This window comes from Xenopus laevis, chromosome 9_10L (assembly GCF_017654675.1).
Source record: "Xenopus laevis strain J_2021 chromosome 9_10L, Xenopus_laevis_v10.1, whole genome shotgun sequence".
Lineage (NCBI taxonomy): Eukaryota > Metazoa > Chordata > Amphibia > Anura > Pipidae > Xenopus > Xenopus laevis.
This window is the reverse complement of record NC_054387.1, coordinates 67,950,914-67,956,913: the sequence shown is the minus strand read 5'-3', so window position 1 is coordinate 67,956,913 and position 6,000 is coordinate 67,950,914. Positions and strand designations below refer to the sequence as shown.

Below are 6,000 nucleotides of genomic sequence, written 5' to 3'. Positions count from 1 at the left end.
ATTAAAATAGAGAACCCGGAGAGGACTATATAAAAGGAATGAAGGGCTGGGCAAGTTAGGATTGTTAACATTAATGAAGATTAATGGAAAGAGGAATATAATTAATATAAAATGTCTGGTTATCAGTTGAACTTTCCAGAGAACAATCGGTCATCAATTAACAATATGAAGAATGGAAGTTTTATCTTAAAATGAGAAAAAGTATACAGTATTTTAAAGTTTTAGCTTTGAATTGTGGGGTTCTATCCCTGCAGCAGTTGCACTGGAAAATACAATATTTAGTTTCAGGAAAGGGCTGGATGCCCCTTTTGTACCCAATGAGAAAACAGATGGCTACTGGTATTTTTTGTAACTTACATTTTTATTGAAAAGTTTTTTCACAGGTAAAGAATACAAACACAAATAATAAAGTGAATAAGTAAGAAAAAATACAGAGATAGAAAAATAAAATGTCAAAAATGGCTACTGGTATTTTAACTCTTAGTACAGTGCTGATTCAGGGACTGGTTCAAATGATGTCTTGAAGTTGGGAAAAAACAGATTCCCCCCTTCTGCGGAACACTGTTTCTATACAGTCTGTTACTGAATCCCTGAATTGTTAGCTATTAACAGGCCCTGCAGAATGTGAATTTTATTGCCTTGTCAAGTTGGCCAAACAGGAAATATCTCTGCATGCTGTTGTGCCCGCCATCTGTTTTCTAGTAAACACCCTGATTCTGCTGGGTTGACTGCTATTCATCTCTGAGACATACTGCAGAACCCCAGACTAGATTATAATTATATATGTACTGTACATATTCATTAATTACTGATTAGCCTGCAGAATAAGTGTATAATAGGTGTATGTTTTTTAAAGGGACATGGTTTCCAGGCCACCCTTTTAAACAGGAAACCTATACTGCATATACTGCAAACACAATCCAACAACAATACCATTGTAAGTGATGTTTGCTCTCGGACAACTGAAATTAATTTAGAAATACAGCTGTCAAATGGTACTTAGTTCCGCCTCCCTGAAAAAATAACACATGTTTACACCAGTTGTTTATGTATATAATAAAGTGATGACATTTTATTATAACACGTTGCCTTTCCGGTGCTACACTAAAAATGACTCTTCCTCTATGTTACAGCCAGCAATGCTCTTTGTGCATCAGAATATTCCAGCAGAAATGGAGTTAATCAAAAGCCGTGGAATTAAATGGATTCTGCACTGACATTTACAAAAACAGTGCGGCTGCCTTTATCATTTCAGAGACCTTCACATTTTCCAGGACAATCAACATTTATTTCATATTTAATCTCCATTTATCACACTTGAGATGCACACATGCTGTTAGGGCTATGGATTTGCTGGGTTGAATGGTGCAGCATGTGCTTATCTGGGAGCAACACACTGTCATGCTATTTAGTGGGACATTCATAACATTCAGGAATAGTCTTAGACCAAGAGCTGACTGGTTAGATAATAAGCTTCTAATATATTTTACATTCAGAAATTCTGTATACAGTAAACTACAAAGAACTATTAAGGGTGGCGTATTTGCCCAGTTCTCAGCATAAGAGGGCCTTTCAGTGGGGGAAGAACACACATTGTCAGAGATTGGGTTGTCAGAGATTGGGTAAAATGTGTGTCAGTTTGTAAGAGGGAGTGGCCAGGCAGAACAAACCATGATCTAATTTGTGTCGTATTTAATAATTCAGTTTTGATAGTATTTAGTCAAATTATGAATTATGATTTAGGATTGGCCGAATCCTAAAACAAATCCAAATCCTACTTTGCATATGCAAATTCTTAAAGAAAATAAAACAGCAGAAAAAATTATCAAGTATTAATTTAATAACGTTAGGCCCTTTATCAAGCCTAAACTTACATTCAAGTACTGGGTTAAATAGCTAAATGAAAACGGGTGGAGGGGGGAAGTGGGGAGTGGCCCCTGAGTAAAACTTCAAGGATAGGTTGAAACATACTTCTGGTGTGTATAGTTAATTAGCAAGTATGAATTATTCATTAGTTTAAAAAGTCCTTGTGCCTCCATTGGGATTATGGGCAGTCCATGTGATAAAATGTCCATAAAATGTCCATAAATAACAAATATATGAAAACCGTGTAAAAAGTGTAGACATTTGTATACATTGTCTATAAAAAATCCCTTTCACCCCAAAGTGCTTCTTATGAACACAGTACTTGATATGTAAATTTAGGCTTGATAAAGGGCCCAGTGTTTCCGAACTTCTGATGTCTACCATGAGCCAATGAAAGCACTTTTCTTTGCACAAACAAACTGGATCAGTGTGCTACAGTTTTTCTTGGAATCCAGTAGAAGGGATCAGCAGTAGAGGCAGTAGCGTTCGTTGAGGGGGGCGGGCCCTGGTGCGTGAGGCGCAGCCGGGCCCCGCCCCCCTCCGTACGGCCGCATTTGGCCGAGTTTTCAATGGCAAATGGACTGCCGGGGGGCCCTGAGGGGGTGCGGGCCCTGGCCCGCTCGCACCCCCTGCTCCCCCGCTGGTTCCGCCACTGAGTAGAGGGGAGTAGGAGGACAGGACATTCAAATAACTGTTGAGTTCTTCTGTCTGCCCAATCCCCAGTGCAGATGCGGTACTGGGCGGCAATCAGCCCCTACAGTCCTGTTGCCCTAGACCCAGACCTTTGTGGTCTTTCAACAAATCCGGCCATGGGTTTGGATCCAGTTTTGCTGGTCTCAAATTCTCTGATTTGTCCAAAACCAGAATTTGGAATCTCTAGTATGCGTACAGTATTTGTGCAGTTTGGTAACAGACACGACTGGCCATCTTTGACTCATCCACCCAGTTAGCTCATAGGCCTAGCAGTTTGCTACCTTACAATGACCCATACAGTTCTGGGTTGGTCAGTGAGCCATATTGGTGCTGGGCTTGATGATCAGAAAACCCCTGTTTCTTTTAATGTGATGATGTAATGTGATGATGCTTATAGTTTGATCCTCCAAATCAACTGGTTGAAGGCTAAAACATGCACTGAAAAAATAAAAAATGGTTCTGTATAATTATATGTCTGTAGGGGACCAAGTCCTGTAACTGATCCAGTCATCTTTCTTGTGCCAATGGTAATTTGCTTCTTTAACTGCAGATTTGCTTTTCATCTGCAGCGTGAGGCATAAAACCTTGTGCCCATTTCAGTTCCACATTTCAGTGTCCAAAGTAACAGGGCCAGCATAACAACTGCTCAGCTGCTTCATGTAGCCAGGTACTGGAATTGTTCTGCAACCTTTTCATATGATGTCTCTGCCAATCTACGCATTACCTTTCTTTTTGCTACAGACAGAAATGAATAATAGAGAAGTCAGAAAATAGATTGCACCATAAGTTAACATTGTAGAATGCTAATTAATCACAGTGACAGAAAAAGTGAGGAGTCACTGCTGCGTGCTCATTTATTACAAATGTGCTTTTAATGAGCTTGCTCACATCTGCTTGGGAGTTCACAATGGCATTTCAGACAAACCGGAGCAATTAATATTGTGGTGCGGGTAGAGTTCTGTGGAAGTAAATAACAATCATTGCAGGCAAAGGGTCAACATTTAGTACAGTCACATTGCACATTGAATCTGAATGTTATTTACCATACAGGACAGCAGGGAGTTCCAACTTGCCACCCTCCATTTGTTACTAAACTGCAAGTCCCAGCAATCAACAACAAGAAGGGAAAATAGTGTGTATGTCCAATTACAGCTGGATGGCTGCAAAACATCTGACTATACCTGATATAAAACAAAAAGAAAATAATGAATGTATTTTGCTTGTAGATAATAAATTTGGCTGTAGCAAGCAATGCCAGTCAGCAGCACCAAGGGCTTGAGCTGTATTAAAAGGGGAATAGATACACAGGAGGAGGGGGTTGTTCTTAGACTGCACAGAGCGCTGGTAAGGCCCAACTAGAATATGCCATACATTTTGGTCTCCAGCGCTCAAACAGGACATTATTGTATTAGAGAGAGTCCAGAGATGGGCATCTAAGCTGGTAAAGGTATGGAAAATCAGCTATGAGGAAAGACTGGCCAAGTTGGAGTTGTTCACGCTGGAGAAGAGGCGCTTAAGGGGTGATATGATAACTATGTATAAATATACAGGGTTATGGAAGATAGCTCATAGTACATAGATCTGAATGCCATCTTGGAGTCAGGAAGGATTTTTTCCCCCTCTGAGGCAAATTGAAGAGGCTTCAATATTTTGCCTCCCTAACTAGTAGTTAGGCAGGTTGTATATATAGACTTAAAAGGTTAAACTTGATGGACGTGTGTCTTTTTTCAACCTAACTTACTATGTTACTATGAATAGTTATTTACCCTTTTTTGTTCTTGTGTTATACAGTATGTTGCCATTTATACATTAAACTTTGGCAACAGGAAAAAAATTAGGTAAAATACCCCTAAAGTCAATTGTGTTATACCTTAACACACTAGCCAATCCTGTGGGTCCTGAACACACTCATAGTGAGTCCTGAACATACTAGCCAGTGATGTGAGTCCTGAACATGCTAGCCAATTGTTTAAATCCTGAAAGCACAAGCTAATCATGTGACTCCTGAACACACTAGTCAATGATGCGAGTTCTTTACATACTAGTCAAACCTGTCAGTCCTTAACATGCTAGCCAATTGTGTGAGTGTTTAACATGCCAATCATGTCAGTCTTTAACACACCAGCTAATCATGTGAGTCCCTAACTAACTAATCATGTGAGGCATGAACACACTAGCCAGTATATGAGTACTGAACACAATAGTCCTTATCACATTAGCAAAACATGTCATTCATTCCACACTAGCCAATCAGTTCTTTACACTCTAGGCCAGGAGTCCCCAACCTATTATACTCACATGTAAAAAAAGTCAGGGAGCAACACGTTCCTGGAGGTGCCAAATAAGGGTTGTGATTGGCTATTTGGTAGTGTCTATGTGGGCAGCTTTTATGTCATCAAAACTTGCCTCTAAATCAGGAATTCAAAAATAAGAACCTGCTTTGAGGCCACTGGGAGCAAAATCCATGGGGTTGGTGAGCAACAGTTTGCTCACAAGCTACTGTTTGGGGATCACTCCTCTAGGCAATCATCATCATCATCCTGAACACACAATCCAGCCAATCAAAGAGCTCAGCCCTCACACTGCAGCTATTGTTGGAGCTATCTAATGCAAATATAAATATTAAGGTGAATATTAATTATAGGAGTGGGTTTATTGTGGTGATGTTGTATTTGGGTGGCCTCTGGTGGTCTGGTGTGTTTAATGAAACAATAACACAAGAAAGAAATGTATTGCTATTAAAATTACACAATCTCTACTTAAAACTCTCAATATGCTGCACTTAGCCCCCTCCTGATCTGCAAGTATCTAACTAAGGTATATGATCTCTTTTTTGCAGTCCATATGTTCCCAAACATAAAGGTGACTTGTCTAGGGGGCCCAACTCATGGAGGGGGCTAGCTTTGAAGGCCAATAAAGGTGCTAAAGTGCTATCTAAGGTGGATTTCAGGACCAAATTTGGTCTGCATGATTATTGTTTTGGAAGTTCTTGGAACACTTGTGTGCAACTAAGCCAATCATGTACATATAGTATTCCTGTGTTGGTATTGTGGAAACACAAAGGGGCTTGAACTTAATAACTCACAAAATAATTTACTTTAAGATAAGATGTTCAGCCTTTGCACTATGGGGTCTGATTGTCTAATTTGGGGTTATAGCCTGTGTGACTTTAATTACTGTTGAACAACTGCCCCATGACACTAATCTTATTAACCCTGATAATATCCCTGCTTACAATCACTAGTTAATGGTTTCCGATTTCATGAGAAACAGCAAGATTTCAGCAAGAACCTGTCAGATTCCTCCTCATTTGATCTTTTAGGGGATTGTCTACATTCTGACATCAGTTAATAACATGCCCTGACAGGTGCGATCTTGCTTCAGGCTGTTCCATATAATTAGTGCCTCTTTATACCATTACGCTGATATTATTTTTGCCTT

General features: G+C 39.8%; 1 long non-coding RNA gene across 2 annotated transcripts in view; it reads right to left on the bottom strand.

Annotated features, from left to right (window-relative positions):
* Positions 1 to 386: 386 nt before the first annotated feature.
* Positions 387 to 6,000, bottom strand: part of LOC108701324 — a 44,818-nt gene continuing 39,204 nt past the window's right edge. For both annotated transcript variants that reach the window (XR_001933152.2, XR_001933153.2), the window contains exons 4-6: positions 3,603 to 3,740; positions 3,448 to 3,517; positions 387 to 3,294 (exon numbers count right to left, since the gene is read on the bottom strand). This is a non-coding gene — a long non-coding RNA (uncharacterized LOC108701324). The remainder of the gene's footprint in view (positions 3,295 to 3,447; positions 3,518 to 3,602; positions 3,741 to 6,000) is intronic.